The following is a 20,172-nucleotide window of genomic DNA, read 5'->3' as shown; positions in this document are numbered from 1 at the left end:
CGTTTTCCAACAGTCACTGAATGTTGGAGATAAGACAAAATAACGAACTAAGCGCCAGTCAGATGTTCCCCAGGTCCAGTGCAGCTGATCCGTTCCCATCTGTCTTGGTCAAGGACGTTGCTGCTGTAGTTTTGTGCCTTTCATCATTCACATGACTGCTGCAGCGTGAACAATGGAAGGCACATAAACCACTCCATCAACTTCCTGAACTGGGGTGGCAGAGATTGGAACAGCCATACTGGAGCTTGGGATCATTTGACAAGTGGTGATTAGTTTTTTATTTTCTGCTATCCCCACCCTTAAAGGGGTGGTCTCGCGAAACCAAGTGGGGGTATACACTTCTGTATGGCCATATTAATGCACTTTGTAATGTACATTGTGCATTAATTATGAGCCATACAGAAGTTATCAAAAGTTTTATACTTACCTGCTCCGTTGCTGGCGTCCTCGTCTCCATGGTGCCGACTAATTTTCGGCCTCTAATGGCCAAATTAGCCGCGCTTGCGCAGTCCGGGTCTTCTGCTGTCTTCAATGGGGCCGCTCGTGCAGAATGCCGGCTCCGTGTAGCTCCGCCCCGTCACGTGCCGATTCCAGCCAATCAGGAGGCTGGAATCGGCAATGGACCGCACAGAAGCCCTGCGGTCCACAGAGAGAGAGGATCCCGGCGGCCATCTTCAGCAGGTGAGTATGAAGACGCCGGACCGCCGGGATTCGGGTAAGTACTACCCGGTTTGTTTTTTTAACCCCTGCATCGGGGTTGTCTCGCGCCGAACGGGGGGGGGGGGGGGGTTAAAAAAAACAAAAAAAAAATACATTTCGGCGCGGGACAACCCCTTTAACTAGTTTTTTTGACTGTTGGAAAACCCCTTTAAGTACATTATAAATACACTGTATTACTCAACTTGTACTCTTCTTAGATTGCAGAATATAATACAGTAGTTCAGAGCAACACTTCACAGGCTTGTCATCAGACACACCTCTAACAGCTTAGCTGAGCTCCTATAATGTATTTGCACAGTTAGTTTTCCTTATATTAAATCAATGTACGGGGCCGGCTATGAAGACTAGACTTCGGATAATTGCCAAAGCAAGCTCTGTGCAGAAACTGATCCAATTAGATTTCAGCTCTGAAGCCTGCACAATTGTAGTTGCATCTCTGAACTAGAAAACAGCTCATGGTTGGTGCAAGATAAGTAGGGCGATGTATTTACAAAGCTACCCAACTTTGTAGGTAGATCACTCTATGTAAAATATACATTAAAGGGTTGTCCTATCTCAGCAAGCTATCCCTAACTTGCTGATCAGTGGGAGTCCAACAGCTGGAATCCCAACTGATCTTAGGATTTACATCCTGAAGTTTAGACAGTAATGGCTACCACTACAATCACCTCAATGAGACTTCTGGAGATTACTGAGCTCTTGAACTCAGCCATTACATCATTCACACACACAAACTTGCAAAACTCCGGCGGAACGCAGAAACAGCGGACATAACTCATGGACAGACATAACACACTGTCTGACAAACGCCTAAAACATAAGAAAATAGATATGATGCGATGTATTGGTTCGTATTTTGGCCAAGATATTAAGCCCGCGAGACCACTTCAAGAGTCCTTGTTGTCCCGCAGGTCCCTACTCTAGCGAGACAACTTCCACATGAAACCTGCCTGCATGCGGGGCAATCGTTCCAACAAGGACGGCCCTGCGCTGGAACCTAGGGACCTGCCTAGACCTAGATGACAAACAAAACACAGCAGGACTGAACATAGCTCACGCCAATATGCCATGGATTTGCATGCAACACAAAACACCATGCACCCTGAACAGGATTGTTCACACCGCACGTCTGGCAAATGCACCGACACGTAGGAACCTGACACTGTTCACACTGGACAAACAGAGGAAAGCCCTGCAGCCTTTTCCAGAGAAGTTGGAATAGATGAGCAGCAGACCGGTGGAGATTGGTTGGCTAGAGAAATCCACACCCAGCCAGCTCGGTCAACCCCCACCTGTGAGGCTGTGCTGCTAGAAACCCATGTAGAACAACAGATCCCAGCAGCACACCCTGACATCAGCTATCTAGGGCAGTTCCATTAGGGTAAATGGAGTGGTGGCCACTGCTGCCTAAACTTCGGGATGCTCCATGGACAAAATCTCGAGATTGGTGGAGGTCCCTGCAGTCAGATCCCCACTGATCAGCAAATTATCCCCTATACTATGGACTTGCTGAAATGGGAATACCCCTTTAATGAAGATTTTTCTCTTTTTAAGTGGAATACATAGCTAATACCGCTCTCACCTGGGAGGTGGATAAACTACATGCAGTTGATACAATGTTCTGTGAGCTAAATGCTTCAGTAGCAACTGTACAAATTTTTCAGTTTCACATTTTTTTACAATGGGTCAGTATGGAGTCCAGGCTGTTTAGCTCACAGAGCATTATACTGGCTCAAATTGTATTCACTTCTCAGCTGGGAGCAGGCAGGGCTGGGTTGAGGGGTAGGCACCCGCCTATGGCAACACCTTTCTGCAGGTGAGAGGAGGGCACAATTTTGATAATTTTTTTGTGACAGTTAGGATTCTATACAATGAGTATTTCCATCGTCGATGAGATGTATGGTGCCGAGCATGGTCTGTATTGCTCCGCACTCCTCGCTCCCAGCTGCTCCTCCTCTGCTTTGGGCACCAGCACTGCATTGAGTTGCCTATGTCAGGATGTACTGTGCCTCAATATCTTGACATGCTGCAGAGGAGAACCCAGAGGACTGGAGCAGTGTCGGTGGCGGCATGTAATGCACGCACAGAGCGATGATGTCCAGACAAAAAGAGTGAGCAAAGGTCAGTAATTATTTTATGGTCTGATCTGAGGTCTGAAATGGGACTGGGGCTATATTCATTATGGCATATGATCTGGGGTCTCTTTTAATCAAGTCAACTGATCTGATGTCTCTTAACTATGGGGTCTGATCTGGCCTGGGGTGTTTATTAATTATGGGGGCTCACCTGAGGTCTATTTTAATTACGAGGTTAGGTCTGGAATCTGTTTCAATTATGAAGTCTGATTTGGAGGACAGTGCAAAATCTGCTCCAGGGTCCGTTTGGGTGAGACTGCTACTTCTGTACTCACCATAACTATGCTATGCACTAAGGATGCCTCGGCAGCAAACTCTTCAGGAGAAATTGCCAGGACGATCTGGGCCAAATTCAGTTAGTGGCCATTTTAGTAAGTGGGTTCCATTGTGTGCTGTCTATGTCAGTTTAGTTCAGGATGCATCATTTTCATTCTTTAGCTCTAATGACGGAGCCAAACAATAAAAAAGAAAGGTATACATATAAACAGAGCCTTAAGGCCCTTTTAGACACATCAATTATCGTTCAAAAGATGCTTTTGAGCGACTTTTGAGCAATAATCGTTGTGTCATCTACAGCGCAAGATGATCGCTCAAACGTTGAGCGATCACCTTGTGCTCCGAGCGGAGGATGCAGAAGACAAGTGGGGCTGCTTGTCTTCTGCATCCAGCTGTTCTCTGCTCGGAGTGCCCGGCTGTTATACAGCCGAGCGCTGCGAGCGGAGGATGCAGAAGACAAGCGGGGTGTCCCCACTTGTCTTCTTCATCCAGCTGTTCTCTGCTCAGAGCGCCCGGCTGTTATACAGCCGAGCGCTCCAAGCAGGGTATGGGGAACAGAGCTGGGCTGCTGCGTTCTTCATACCCAGCCTGTCATTAGCAAGCGGGATACAGCGGAAACAATAGTATTAGTTGTATCCCGCTGTGAATCCCTGATAAGGCTCATTGTCAGCACGCTGAAAGACAACGATGAGCGACGGCTTAACGAAAACTACACGATATCAGTGCAGTAACACAACGATAACCGCTCAAAAGACGGCTTTTGAGCGAATTTTGAGCCGTAGGCCGCCTGCAGACCCACGGAAATTCCGCGGCGGGATTTCCACCGCTGGAAGCCTGCATAGGATTGCGTAACAAACGCAATCGTACGCAGACGGCCACGGTTTGGCCGCGCGAAATCTCGCGCGGCAAACAAAGTGCGACATGTTCTATTTCTGTGCGGGGCTTGCAGAGCCCCGCACAGAAACGTCACTCACCCGCCGCCGGCTCCGGTCTGTGCATGCGCCGGCACATGAAAGATCCGAAGCTGTAGGGGGCGGGTGAGTGCGCGCTGCTCTCTGCAGGCGCTCGGGTCGGGTCCCGCAGCGAGAATTCTCGCTGTCGGATCCGACCCGGCCATCTGCAGGCAGCCATAATCACTGCGTCTAAATGGGCCTTTAGAAACCACCTTAATCCCACTGAATCATGCCACAGACAGCTTCCCCCCAGACTGGAATATAAATGAAATTATAACAGATAATTGAAATACACAACAAATGCTAATACAACACAAACGCTCCTACACAGCCGCACTGATATACCAGCAGACACGATGAGACTTACACTTTAATAATGGTTCTGGAGCATTACGTTGCTCCCTTTCATTTCAAAGCTTCTTAATAAAGTTAATTATGTTCCCCAGTTCTGCTGGGTCTTGAGACATAACAAATTGATCCTCCTTAGAAATACATGGCTGAGCTTACTGAAGAAAGTCCAAATATAGTGTCATCAAAGGAGCATACTTCCAAATCCTTATCTTCCTTTAAGCTGCTTGGACAGCACAGGGGAGAATGTTAAAAAGCTGGCATCAAGAACAGTTCATATCAAATTGTGCCAATTGGTGGGCCAAAGATAAAAATAACTGGTATGTGTGAGATACTTGTATATCCTCCTTGCAAGGTACAGGATTCACATTCTTGTCAAGAAAATATCTACACGTCACCAAATTATCTATAAGACTGTTCTAACTTCTGACCCGTTATAAACTATTACAGAGGGCACCTCACGAGCCGGGCGATAAACAGGCAAACAAACATCTCACTTCCAACTTCCTCTTTCTTACAGAACAAAATAGCCGACACAGGAAATGTCACTTTTATCATTCAAGTAGGAATCTCACCGTTTCCTGTGTAAATGTATGATATATAGACAATATCTTCCAAAGGGCAAATGGGCCTTTGAGAGTAAAGGACAATGCTTTTTACAGACCTGATATTCTTTCTGCTACAATGAAAATGTAAAACTTTATAACTTGTACATACATTTAACATTTGGTTATATTCCCCAAAGATCAATACATGCTGTACAGCCCTAATAGCTATAGTGACCCGCACAGTTGTCTCAGCAGTAATAGTGACCTCCCACAACAGCCTCAACAATAATAGTGACCCCACAGCAGCCTCAGTAGTAATGATGACCCTAACAAAAGCCCCAGTAGTAATAATGACCACAACAATAGCCCCAGTAGTAATAGTGGCCCCCACAGTAGCCCCAGTAGTAATAGTGACCCTTACAGTAGCCCCAGTAGTAATAGTGACCACCACAGCGGTAAGGGGAGGAGATGATAGAGCCCCATGACAAGGCCTTATCTACCCCACTATCTCCTCAGCTGTGGGCCCGCTCCTTGGATGATGCACTGTCGCTGATCCCAGGTACACACTGTGACATCAGTGTGTACGTCTGGACGCCTCCTCCCTTCTGCTCTCACGGAACCAAGGAGGAGGCATCAGGGGAGGAGGATCCTGGGTGCACACTGACGTCACAGTATGCACCTGGGATCAGCAGTGCTAGCAGCGTCGCTGAATAAGTACCGGCAGGGGAGCTGCGGCATCTCAGGCAGTATTCACTACCCTGGTGAGCGGCCGCCGGCGCACGTGCCAGCAGGAAGGGCTCTGCATGCCGCAGGTTCGCCACCAGTGGTCTAGGTTAAACCCAGGCTCTGGATGCAGGGCTGCCCTCTTCAGAGATAGAGATTTCCTTAACTTTTCCCAGTTTTAGTTTCATTACAAATACTTTAGTTATTTGCTTATTATGTGTACATCCATCCTTTTAGGACAACTATTATGTCCGATCCGACTCAGACTTATCATGGAGCTTACCTGTTTGGGGATTAGATATGTGACCCAGGAGTGCAGGATAAAATCCCCTGAGAAAGTTTTCTGTGTATCAGTTTCAGTGTGAATCCACATTAGAATGGGAAAATCAAGCCTTTCTAACCCAGGGGATCCACGAGGCCACCCTTTTCTAGGCGATCGCTGTGCATTTTGTGAATAAGGCGTAATAGCTGACAGGGCTTAACAGGAATGGTTTTACATCGGTCCACCTGGTCTTTTGTCCACAGTAGTCTGGTGCCACAGTTGTTGCATTTCTTTCTACTATTTTGGAAGTTTCCTTGGACAACACTCCTAAATGCAATATAATCCTGGAACATCAATCTAAGGGCTCCTGCACACTTGCGTTTTTCTTGCACGTTTTTTTCACACGATATCTCTACTTTTTTTCACGCGATTGTCAATGGGACTTTCTAATATTAAAAACGCATCACACAAAAATTGCAAAGCACAAACTTGTGGTGCATTTTTAACATTAGAAAGTCCCATTGACAATCGCGTGAAAAAAACATAGCGATATTGCGTGAAAAAAACACACAAGTAAAACATTTACCTCGTATCTTGCAGTCCCTACACTAGCAAGACACATCTACTAGAGGGCCCTAGGGGCCAACCTAGCACAGACATAGCAAACAAATTCAGCCGACCCAACTGACACAAAATAAATGTACAAAGAGACATGAACCGCAAGGCACAGATCACACAGCAAGCTGCAACAAAACACAGATAGCAGATCACACAGCAAACTTCAACAGACAAGGATTCATGACTGCTCCCCCCTGAACACCAGACAGAGACTGACCAGGAGCTGGGTTTATAGGTCAGCACAGACCCAGGAGATTGGCTAGCAGGAAGTACCACACCCAGACAGCTCAATCAATTAACCCTGTGAGGGCTGTGCTGCTAGGAAGCTTAGAACTACAGATCTCAGCAGCACACGTAACATGTACACTACTAAATCTTGCTGTGCACACCTACATGATGAGGTTATGTCTGTGTGCATATCAGACAGTTAGAGACCAGAATCTCTTCAGTTCTTTGTGTACATTCTATAGAACACAACACACATACCACAAAAGAGGCTCTTCCACAGCAAAATAGAGCATGCTGCGATTTTTCTTCTGCTCGCAGAATATGCAATTCGTTTCTGTGAGTGTGAAGGAAAAAGCGATTTTTACATAGCTTTCAATGCATGCCATTTGCTGCGGACGCCGAATGTGGATTCTGCGAAAGAAGTCTGCCCATGTGACACCGGTCATACAGAGATACACAGCCTGCAGAGGGGAAAATAGGGAAATACAGGCTAGAATTCATATAATGGCCAGAAATAGTGTTATTCCTCATGTACACACATGGCAGCTTCTTCTGAAAAGCCAAGTATACTTTAATGATGTTACTCCATTACAAACGAGTAAGCCGGGTTTCTCAGTGCAAAAGATTTTTCTTCCTTTATTATTTTCTTTTGTCACATGTGGGACACACAGATAAAACCGCTAGACGCGTTTTGGCCAAGGCACTGCCTTTCTCACGGCAAAACTCTATTTCCTTTCAATAGATGCCATATACTTATAATGCTGTTGGTGAAATGTGCAGACATATATATATATTGAGACCAGAGGCGTAACTTGAAGCTTCTGGGCCCCGATGCAAAATTTGGAACAGGGCCCCCAACTATAATGCTTTATTCATAGTACTTCCTATATGGAGAGGAGAGGCCTTATGGGCCCCCTAAGGTTCCTGGGCGCGGGTGCAACTGCATCCCCTGCATCCTCTATAGTTACGCCCCTGATTGAGACCTATTAACTAATAAACTACCTACAGATTATTGTGGTTTCAGCCAAGGTAACATCTCTAGAACATTTTATACATAACTCTGACACTATAAATCTTCTCTTATGTCATATGAAGCTATTTTACTTGTTTACCGTATGTCATTTTGTGGCATGTCAAGTACTTTCCATTTGGCAAGTGTCCACAAGTGGTTTCCAACTCCTAGCAGAATTCCTCTGTAAATATAACTATCTGAGGGTGTAGTGCAATAATACTTATAGTCTGATAAGACCACTCTGAGGGTGGGCATACCAAGGGTGTAAATCTTTCATAAGTGTAGTGTGTTTCACACATTTCAATCTCTGAACAACCAAGAAGAATCTAAGAGCTAAGCAAATTGTGCAGTCAACTGCTGAACACTGTCTTTCACAGGTCGTTGAGTCAACCAACAGATTTGCTTGTGTCTTGAAGCCTCAGGTGGTTCTTCATAAGTCCCAATGCTGAAGAAATTCACTTTATTAGTACAAATCCCCATTTCTCCACCATTAACCCTTTCCAATCCAATTTGTATCCTGGTTTTCCTAGGGGGCTTACTCTTTTTCTGCTGTTATACAATGGCGCTATATACTGGCTAAAGCCAGTACTGCATGAGCTGACACGTTGGATAGGCTCCGACAGCAGAGAGGCTGGCAATATACAGTAAGAGAGCCCCAATGGATGTCTTCCAACATCGGAGCTGTACAGCCTTAAATCATAATGTCTTCAGAGGTCAGACAGTGGATTGGAAAGGGTTAAAATCTGGGCACGTGTTTCAGATTAGCAATGTATAAAAACAGTACAACAAGGGAATCTGTCGGGAGAATTAAGGCTCACAAGTTGACCTAACTAGGGTCACCTAACCCTAGTTTGGCGCTAAGTCGAAGAGTGTAAGCACAAGAGTGTATCATTCTGTAGACATTGACATCTCTCTGCTGCTTCCTTGGACTGGTTATGGCTCTTTCCCCTCATTACTTCCAAAACCTATCCCTTGCTTATTGATTGACGTCTCCAGACAATAAGCAAGAGTGGGGTTTGAGAGGAATAAGAGAAGGACCATACCGAGCCAGTGGCCCATCCAATGCAATTTCTGCAACAAAAAGGAAAGAAATAAGTAGATCAGGGTAGGCCATTGCTCTGACAATAAATACAGACAAGCAGAAAATAGAAAAGGGCTTCATCTGATATGATGGAAATGCCCAATCGGAGCACACCGCCATATCCCCAATCTCGAAAAGCCTTACAACAATCCAAGAACCTGTTTTTGGTTTAGTATCAAATCTACCAAGAAATAATCACAATAAGAAGAGCGCTTGTGGTCCAATCCCAAGGTCACAGTGGGTCTTGGTCATAACTTAAGGGGATAAAAACACCAGCACTCAGGGGTGAAGGGTATAATATATCAGTTTATAGCAAAAAATATTAAAGAAGGCAGAACTTACTTTACAGGGGGATAGTGAAACGCACTAACCCTCCGCACCCACAAGCGCATTGTAATCACTTACGGGTCATAGAATGCCAGGCCAAAGCATGAAGACAATCAGAAAGGTGCCATGACTTTATTGTGGTGAACCAGAGAAATGACACAAACTGCGATGCTTTTTGGGGGAGTACAGACCATTTGTCCCCCTTCTCAAGCAAAAGCACAAAAATGTAAACCTCAAGAATGCAAATAATTTCTAGCAGCTCACATTATTGATGCCATAGGCATAGGTGGCACTTTTGTAGAGCGTCAATCAGCACACATTCCAGTAACCCGGGAGTGTATGTAACTAAAGATGGCTGTGCATTCCAAACTAGTGTTAATATGTGTATGACGGTACATGCGTGCAGACATTTATTCCATCCGATTTTCAGACCGAAAATCGAATGGAAATAGCGCCCCCTTCATATGAATGGGCGTATTTATGTTTTTGTTTTTTTTTACTCCGACAAAAGAGTCCAAGTAAAAAAATTGTAGCATGTCCTATTTCTGTCCGAGTATCAGATGAAAATAGTACGTGTGAACGTGCGATGTCCCGCACATCAGACGGCGCACAGATGAGATGTCCTTCTGCAGTCTGATCCGCATTGCGCCCAAGAGTCTTGGGCGCAGCCTTGACACGTCCTTGTGCATGCACCCCAAGACCATTTACGTTCCAGCAAGACCTAATTCAGAAATTGTGCTCATGAGTACAAAGGAATAGTGTTCGTAATACATAAGGCACCGCATGCGTTCCAATGTGACCATACTCATAGCAGTGTGCGGATGTATGTGCACTTCCGCTTGATAGAATGTATGCTTTCTGAATTAGGCCTTGCTGGAACACATATAGCCTTATACATGTTTTAACGCTACTTCCTCTCTTTGGAGCACATAGCCATCTTTAGGGCTCATGCTCACGCTCCCTGCAGCATTTTACACCTTTCCAGCCATACGCACTGCCGGCAGAGAGCCGGAAGAGACCGCGCATGGCACTGCACAGGCCCACGAATCATACACTCACGGACATCCGCAGTGTGATTTTTATTTTTTCTTAATCGTTCCGCTCTGTACAGAGCAGGGATACTTATGGAAACACTGTCCATACGCAATCTGTAACCTATGGACAGCATATCATACGCAGCCCATACTAGGGTATAGGGCTCACACTGCATATGTACACAGAGAAATAGAGAATGCCGCGAGTTATTTCTCTAGCGTATCGATACGCAGTATCCACATGCCAGTTTACATGGAACAATGAAAGTCCACTGGCTTTCATTGACTCCATTTACCACGTATCATGCGGCCGTGCAACGCATACGTGATACGCGGTGAAAATACGGTCATGGATATGAGCTCTTAGTTACATATGCTTCTGGTCCTTGAGTGAATTAAAAGAGAGATCGCAAAGGTGCTCTGCTGCTCCATTCATTGCAGTGGCAGCACCGGAGATCGCCAAAGTACTTGAACTCGGTAACCTTTGGCTTTGTCATTGAAGTGAATGGAGCGGCAATGTGCCTGTATGACCTCCTTTTTCATTCAATCAGAGACCAACTGGACATTTTCAGGATTGGCGGGGGTCCTAGTGGTTTAAGGCCCACCAATCATAAAGTTATGCCCTATGGATAGGGGTTAACTTTATAACTTGGCTCACCGAGAGCATATGGGGACGTTGGGAGTAATAGTTGTTGCCCCAATGAATGTTTGTCCGACAGTTACAATATTTAATGTTTACAGCCACCTTTAGTTATACTTCTTTCACAGGTAGATGGCTGACCAGCAATATGGCCACTCTTACTATATTAATGAGTCTTCTAGACTCCTGAACAGCAAATTTGGATATTTACATGGCAAAACAGGAACAGTGAGTAAAGCAGGGAGATTTCCCTTACAGGACTCCAACTTCTATGGCAGCCATAATGTTGTCCATATTGAATGCTACCCAGTTTGACTTGAAACAGATGTAGCTGAATAAACAACTTGACAGAAAACAAGAACTCGAGGACTTATGTTTTCTGATGATCTTATTATTTTGAAGGAAACACTTTAAATTTACATAGACAGTGCATTACTAATGAATATGTATAAAGTATTGTAACAAACAGCTCTGCTGACTCTGCTACATTTAATAAACTCCAGTCTGCTTCAATGTGAACACACAATGACATTACAATATAACTAAGCATTAATACGACATTTTAGATTTGGTTGATTATAACAATGTTGTAACTATAGAGGGTGCTGAACGCAAGCCCTGATACCTAAGTGGGTGCTAAGGACACTCTGAGGAAGGGTCCCACTGAGCAGGTGGATTAAGAGATGGAACACTCTTTGCCGTGAACAGTAACCATCCTTACTTGACAGCTTACTTCACTTTGGAACACAGTTTCAATCCTTTGCAATGCTGGCTTACTACTTGGCAACGCTGACTCAGCTTGGCTCTTGCGAAATCAAGTATAATTCTCTATAAATTCTCAGACTCCTTGGTTATTCACAGTTTTTATAGCCATTTAGTAGTCTTGCCTTGACTCCACGGACACTCAATACGTGTTGTGTTCCAGTGCAGCGCAGCCCCCCACAGGTGAGGGTTGATTGAGCTAGCTGGGTGTGGATTTCTCCAGCCAGCCAATCGCCCAGGTCTGCTGCTCATATATACCAGCTCCTCTGCTAGAGGCTTCTGAGCTTTCCTCTGTTTGTTCAGTGTTATGTTCCTACGTGTCAGTGCATGTGCCGGACATGTTGTATGACGAGTCCTGTTCAGGGTGCGTGGTGTGCTATGTTGTATGCAAATCCCTGGCGTGTTGGTGTGAGCTGCATTCAGTCCTGCTGTGTTTCCTTTGTCATCTAGGTCTAGGTAGGTCCCAAGGTTCCAGCGCAGGGGCGTCCCTATCGGGACGATCGCCCCGCATGCAGGTAGATTTCATGTAAAAGTTGTCTCATTAGAGTAAGGACCTGCGAGACAATGAGGACCCTTGAAGTGGTCTCACAGGCTTTAGTATCTTGGCCAAAATACGAACCAATACCTTCCGTTGTATCTATTTACATCTGTTTATGCCTGCGGGTATGCTTGGTCATGTTTTGGGCATTTGTCAGTCAGTGTGTTATGTCAAGCCTTGAGAAAGACTACCTTTAGTCGAAACGTTGCCTGTACTTTTTTACAATATGGAGCAATAAAAATTGGCTTTTCTCTAAACTCACCATTGAATGCTGCCACTACTTCTCTTTTGGCTACTATACAGGGACTGGAGGTCCATGGTCCCATGGGTGGCTTGGCATACACTTTAAGACCTCTGCATTATCAAGCATAACTCGGAGTGCTGCGGGTTTCTCACTTTGGACACATCAGGACTGTCTGTGAATTATGTCGCCTGTTTCCAGTTCTACAAAAGTTTCACCAGTTCGTGAACGGGAATGACGTAACAATATGGTTCTCACTGTCCTCAAGTGGAGCAGGAGAGCGGAATCCCCAATGCAGATGTAAAACCTCCCTTAGCAATGCACAATAAACTTCAATACTTATGCCATAATAGTCAATATTATATTACATTTCTCGTAATAAATGTTAGCATTTACATAATAAGCATTAGCCACTATAGCATTCCCACCATAAGACATCCACATTTATAACACTTCCCCAATAAACATTACCATCCTATGTCTCTAAATAACTTCTAGCATCTGCAGTATTTACCGAGTAACTTCTTCATCCTCTTAACGCCTCTGCCACTAAGAGTTCTATAAATGGCACATGATGGGTGGTGAAGATCTGAATTTTGCATAGAGCCCAGTAGCATGCAGCATTTTTTGATAGTGACCCCTAGTTAAGGGAAAATATACTAGAACACCCAGACAGGTTAAGCATCTACAGTTTATATTTGAACTAGGATCTTATTTAGAAACAACCCACAATGCCTCTTGACCCATTTGAAGTGTTCACACCTTGTCAAAGGATGACCTCAAATACAGAACTCACTATTCATCATCTCTAAATTTAGTGCTGTTACAAATCAGACACCATCAAATAGTTACCAATGTATCAAAATGCTCCCCAAGGTCTCTGTTGCTGAGGAGTTTCATTTAGTATAAAAAGCCTTATTTCTTGATCCCGATACGTGAACCTCATGATTAAATGGGTTCTCCAAAAGATGGTATCTCGGGTTAAAGAGACCCTGTCAGCTACTTTGAGCCCTATAAACTAAGCTTCTGGGCTCACAGTATCTGACGCACTGAGTCCAGGGATATAAGGGTCCTTTTAGGCAAGCCAATTCTTGTTTGAACGAGCGCATGATGTCACCGCTAACTTGTTTGCACTCTTGCAGCCTGTTTAGACAGGCAAATGCATAGTTGGCTCGCTCAAATGAGAATCGCTCGGCCCCTGTATAAGCGAATACAAGAACTGAATGATTGCTGTTTAAACAATAAGTGAACGAGTCAACGATGATTTTTTTGCCTGCAGAAACTGACTGATGAACGAGAAGCAAGTGATGCTCGTTCGTTGCTCAGTTGATGGCTCGCGGTTAGTCTGCACGCTTATCGCTCACTTTTGCTTATTTGAATTTTGTCTAAATGCAGCATGGGTTTTAGGCCACTTTTACGCGGGGGCAACAAAATCGCACAATTTTGCCTCGATGCGATAGCGTGAGAAAACGCATGTATGTGAAGCCCATGCTTTCCAGTGTGTTCCTTCACATTACTTGCAAGGAAAAAAATGCAATATGCTCTATATTGCTGCATTTTGCGGTTTTTTGTAGCCTATGTTTCCCTATGGAGCCTTTATTTTTGTTGCATTGTAATTAGAGATGAGCGAACGTACTCGGCCACGCCCCTTTTTCGCCCAAGTACCGCGATTTTCGAGTACTTCCGTACTCGGGCGAAAAGATTCGGGGGGCGCCGTGGGTGAGTGGGGGGTTGCAGCGGGGAGTGGGGGGGGAGAGAGAGAGGGCTCCCCCCTGTTCCCCGCTGCTACCCCCTGCGCCGCCACGCCTCCCCCCACCCCCCGGCGCCCCCCGAATCTTTTCACCCGAGTACTGAAGTACTCGAAAATCGCCGTGCTCGATCGAGTAATTACTCGAAACGAGTACGTTCGCTCATCTCTAATTGTAATGCATAAAATCATGGTTTTCGTGCAATGCGACTTTAACACTAGAAAATAAGCACTACCCTGAAAGTAAGCCCTAGCTGCACTCCAAAAAAGGGGAATACTTACCTAGCAAGCACAGTCCAGGACCTCCCGCTGCTCTCCAGACCTCCGATGGGTGTCCTGCAGTTCTCATTCGCCCACAGAAGATCACTTCCTGGTTGTGGGATTCATAAATCCCGGCTCCAGGAAACAATTGCTCTGATTCGTTCATCGAGGGCTGCATTGATTGGCTGAGCAGTGCTGTATGAACCAATGCGATAGTTGCATTGATTGGCTCTTTGGCCGCTGCTCAGGCAATCAATAGCCAGCACATTGTGGAGATGGGATTTATGAATTGACCAATCAATGCCGCGGCTCAGCCAATACATAAATCCGGCCTCCACAATGCGCTGGCTGTTAATTAGCTCTTTAGCCACTGCTCAGTCAATCAATGCAGCGCTGAATGAACAAATCACAGCCACCACATTGGTTCATCGAGCGCTGCATTGATTGGCTGAGCAGCACTGGATGAACCAATCAGAGCCATCGCTTCCTGGAGGTGGGATTTATGAATCCTGCAACCAGGAAGTGATCTTTTGCGGGTGAACGAGGACTGCAGGATGCCCGGAGGAGCTCTGGAGAGCAGCGAGAGCACCTTGACCAAACCTTTTAGGTAACTATTGCCTTTTTTTTTTAGTGCAACTAGGGTTTAGTTTCAGGGTAGGGCTTAACCTTCTTGTGATAAAATTAGCGAGTTTATCGTGGACAGGAGCGATGCACGATTTTTCTCAAAAAACGCATTAATGACACTACAAAATCGTGGGAACAAAGCCGCAATATTGCCAAGATTTTGTAGCGGCGATATCGTAGTCACCCGTGTGATATCGCTGTCGCCCAATGAACGCTTTTGGTGGATGTCCTAAGTCCTTTCATTTAATGCATAGAATTGGAGGACTACTTAGCATTTCATTCATTACATTGCAACAGCGGGTTTGATAGCTGACATCGGGGAAACGGCGAGGAAGGCAAGTATAACACTTACATCCGTGAACTTTGAGCCCATAAGTTTAGTTTATAGGGCCCAAAGTAGCTGACAGAGGCTTTTTAACTATTTTTTAGATTCTGTTTTTGTAAATGTGTTGCATGTGCAACATTTCATAACAAATCTGAACCCAATGCAGATCAATGATCATATATTTTACCCATCATTCACATTTCCCCAACAAGACGACTATATGGTGGAGTGGAGATAGAAGACTGAAGGGAGGGGAAAGTCGTCCTACAATTGAACTAATGCTCCTGTATCCAGATACTGTTGTTACATACTTGTTATGGTTCCCCTTGAAGTTCTTTAGATTCTCTCTTCGAACGTCTACTTAGTATGTCCAGTGCCGGTGGTCACATATGTTCAGTAGCTCAGTCCCACAGACTGAATCCTCTTGTATCCCAGTTGTGAAGTGCCTCCTGCTATTGAGTAGGCCAGACAAGAAGAATCGTCTCGCTAGAACAGCTTCTTCTCATCTTATGTTAATGCTAATTGATATTTCTATGGCAATGATCAGTTCTTGTTAATAGAAATATGATGGGACATCTATTGACAATTCAAATGGTTTGTGCCTTAAGACCTTGGTGCAACGGTAGTATATAAAACGGCAATAATAATTACTGCGCTGAGAATAGTGTAGCAATAAGAATAAAGAATAAAGTATACATAATAATGAGAAATAGTCCAACATTCAGATCAGAGAAGTGGGCAATTTTTACATCTCTGATCAGATTAACATAAATAGCAGGATTTTAAGTTTTTCGAATTATTCATACATTAGTCTCTTAGAAGACCGATGACAGAAAGTTCAACCTCAAAGGTTAAAAGGTAACATAGTCCAGCAAGTGTTCTTTTTATGGCCATAGAGATATCCTCTCCTTCTATGAAGCTCTAATTTAGGTTCCTGCCTAATAGAAACCCATAACGTCAAATAGAAAAACTTCCAATTATACGAAGCATGGTGTCATTTCTAAATTGGATTTTGGCATTTGTCCAACTTTTTCCTCTCGTGTATTCTGGCATGGGGTCAAAAATGTAGTTGACACTTCGCCAACTATAAAAAGCTCTGGCATGTGGTGCTGTTAAGCGTTCACTATTTACATAGCGTGTCTGTCCAAGAGTTAATCTGATCCTCAATTTAAAAAAAAGGAGATTGACGCAATGGGAGAGCCGACACTAGATGACTTGGGTTGGATTTACAGAAGATTTTGTCCCCAGGCAAACCAATGTCCTAATACTTCATCACAGGATCATCTATTTATTTTATAGAACGCATTATATCCATAGCAGTTGAATATATTAGTACTCTTCTCTATATTGGGAGTCTTTTCTCTAGATCTTTTCAGTGCTAGCGATATAGGCAGAAGTCATGGAAACTTTTTTAAAGGGGCTGTCCACTTTTAACAATTCCTTTTTGCTAGAGGGGGCAACAAAAAATAAAGTGATCACAGGGCGTCCTGATACATGGAACCCCAGTGATTAGCTGTAATCGGCAGGGGAACCTGATAGCAAGCATTCTTGTTCTGCCTGCTAGCCCCGCCCCTTCACTTGGGTAGAGAGAGATTACTATAATAACCCCTCTAGCCCCAACCCTCTCAAGCCACGCCCACACTCTCTGGGAAATCCACTAGTCCCGCCCCCTATCTATCCAAATATGTCACAGATCCCCTGTAGCTCCACCCTCCCTCTCTTCTCTCTTGGGGGGAATTCCTAGCCTGCTTCATGATCTTCTGCTGTTGCTAGCCCCATTTAAAACAATGGGCGATATCGCACATTCTTCTTTGCAATGCGAGGTTAGAGTGAAAACATCGCTAATGAGAATGAAACCATTGAAAATCATTGTTTCATTATCATGCGTTTTCACTTTCGCATTGCAGGGAAGTCGTATCGCCAGTGGGGGTGAGCCCTAACAATGTTGAGTAGACACAACATGACACAACTGGTTTCACCTATAGCAGTCACCTTTCCCTGGTACTAATGGTGTCTCCTTGTACTCAGATGCCCCCAGGACTTACAGTAGGACCAAATTATGTAATAACCAGACAGCTGCATGAGCAATAGTATAAAGTATGTATCAACAGTAGTAGACTGAAAGAGAATTGTGATGGTAGTCAGATGATGGCACACATGCATGATGGTGCTGGTAGTCACTAGGGATGAGCGAACGTGTCCGTTACGGACACATCCGCACCCGGACACCGGCTTTGCCGAACACTGCAGTGTTCGCGCGTAAGTGTCCGGGTGCCGCCGGGGGGCGGGGAGATGCGCGGCGGCGCGGGCGGCAGTAGCGGGGAACAGGGGGGAGCCCTCTCTCTCTCCCTCTCCCCCCCACTCCCCGCCGCACCCCCCCCGCGCTGCCACGGCGGCCCCCGAACTTTTTCGCCCGAACACTGAAGTGTTCGCAAAGTTCGGTGTTCGGGCGAAAAAGGGGCGGAGCCGAACGTGTTCGCTCATCTCTAGTAGTCACATAATGGAGCAGATGGGTGATGGTAAAACAGGTAATAAGAAACTGACAACAACTGATCTTAACGCTGGCAGTCCTTAAGTTTTCCCCCAATCTATTCCTGGTCCTAACGCCATACAACAATTTTTTTTTGAGTATACCAAGATATTGTAAGGGGGGGTTAACAGTCTCCTATTTTGAAAACCATAGTATTGGCATATTTATGTCAGATTGTGAACTTTATTAGTGATACTGTTCCTTTAAATTTTTTGTGGATCCAGATTGCTGAGTGGAGTGGCATGGATGTGCAGTGGAAGTACAGGAATGTTACAGTAGGAATAGGCAGCTCTCATGCTAATAAAGGCTGCACCAGGAACGGAAGTCTAGTTAGTGACGCAGATGAAATCTTAAGTGTGTGGCAGAGAGCAGAGCTACAGCCAGGGAAATAGGAGGCCAGTGAAGAAAACATGCCACGATCTACAGAGACTGCCAAGCAGATGACTTTAACAATGCATCCTGTTTGCCAAAAGTACTACCATAGTGCAGCTGTGACTGTTTGAGCCAGGAGTACTACAGTCAGGGGCATAGCTAAAGACTCATGGGCCCTGGTGCAAAAGTTTATCTTAGGGCCCCCCAACTTCTCTTAACCCCTTAACAAAGACGCGTAACTTGAAGCTCCTCAGCCCCAATGCAAAACCTGTAAGAGGGCCCCCAACTATAATGCTTTATTCATAGTACTGGGCTCCCTATATGGAGAAGAAAGACCTTATGGGCCCCCTAAGGCTTGTGGACCCGGGTGCAACTGCATCCTCTGCATCCCCTATAGTTACGCCAGTCAGTCTACTGGTGCTTCTGCTAAAGTTCTCAGCTAGTAAAAGTTTTGTTTGAGCAAGCATGCAATGACGAGGTCTGTCTAAGGATGCACTCCAACCTGCCATATGGTACTGGGGCAGCAAGCCTGTGACCAGTACTTCTTCAAATGGCTTCTGGTGGTCCTGTGCAAGGAAAGCACTCTAGTATTCCTCATGGTGAATCCAGAAATGTACTTGCTTGAGGATCTCCCTGTCCAGAGACCCTCTTCAATATCCTTAATGGAAACCTTATCTGAAACGCTACCCCTAATAAACAACGAAAGGGCACTAAGACCCAGAGGAAAGAAAACCAAAGCAGAGTTGAACTAATCTAAAGACAAAACAGATACAAACAGGAAAAAAACTTACCAGCCTGCAAGACTAAAGGCCCTTTTACATGCAAAGATAATCTTTCAAAGAAATGAAATATTTAAAGATTGAGCAAGCTATTTGCATAAAGTGTTAACGGCCATTAACACTTTATCATCTTCATTTGCATGTAAAAGGACCTCCAGGAGTTGTTTGCAGAGCCCAGCATGTGTTTAAATATATGCCCAGTTGTGCAAACAGCTGCCACCACATCCCATTGTTCTCCTCGCGGCTAGTGTAAACATGCCACGGGGAGAGCATCCTGCAGTGTTTTGAAAGATGAGCAAAATACATTCAAATGGAACGTATTTGCTCAGTCTTTCAGCGGTTAAATGATGGATTTGTAAGTGAACTAAAATCCATCATTCAAATGAAAAAAATACGATGCCTTTGTTTACTTGTAAAGATTATTGCTCATTTTCGGCCTTAAGGGTTTTGAGCGATAATGCTGCATGTAAAAGGGCCTTAAGGGTGTTTTTAAACATAACATTTTATCATTCGAACAAGTGAATGATGTCAGAGTTCGCTCATTGACTCATTGTTTACTAAACAATTATCATTTAAATTCAAACAATCCAGCAATTGTTTTTAACGATAATTATTCTGTTTAAATGCCCCTTAAGAAGCTAGGATTGGACCAGAAATAACCACAGGAATAAAGCTACACTGACAAGATACAAAGTAGACTAGAAACAAGATACTAGAAGCTTACAAAAAGTATTGGATTTAAATGCAAATAGCTTACACTATAACCAGCAACTTACTGCAGAAGCTAGACATATTTAAAGAGAGGCTAGACAAGCAGGAACTCCTCTTTAAATGCGCCTGGGCTGCAGCAGTATGGTCAGCTGACCCACTCTACTAAGACAGCTGTGAGGCAGTTGTTTAACAACTGCCCCTACAACAAACTAGTAGAGAGAAGGTGATGAAACAGCAAGAGCGTACAACAAAAAAGTCTGCACATCCAACAAATAAAATAAGTATAAAGGTGCCCATAAGCTATGGCTGCGACAATTACAGTAACAAACACATGCTTCGGCACTCTTACACACAATTGACTTTTCATTTTTCACATT

Source organism: Eleutherodactylus coqui, chromosome 10, assembly GCF_035609145.1.
Source record: "Eleutherodactylus coqui strain aEleCoq1 chromosome 10, aEleCoq1.hap1, whole genome shotgun sequence".
NCBI lineage: Eukaryota > Metazoa > Chordata > Amphibia > Anura > Eleutherodactylidae > Eleutherodactylus > Eleutherodactylus coqui.
Note: the sequence above shows the minus strand (reverse complement) of the source record.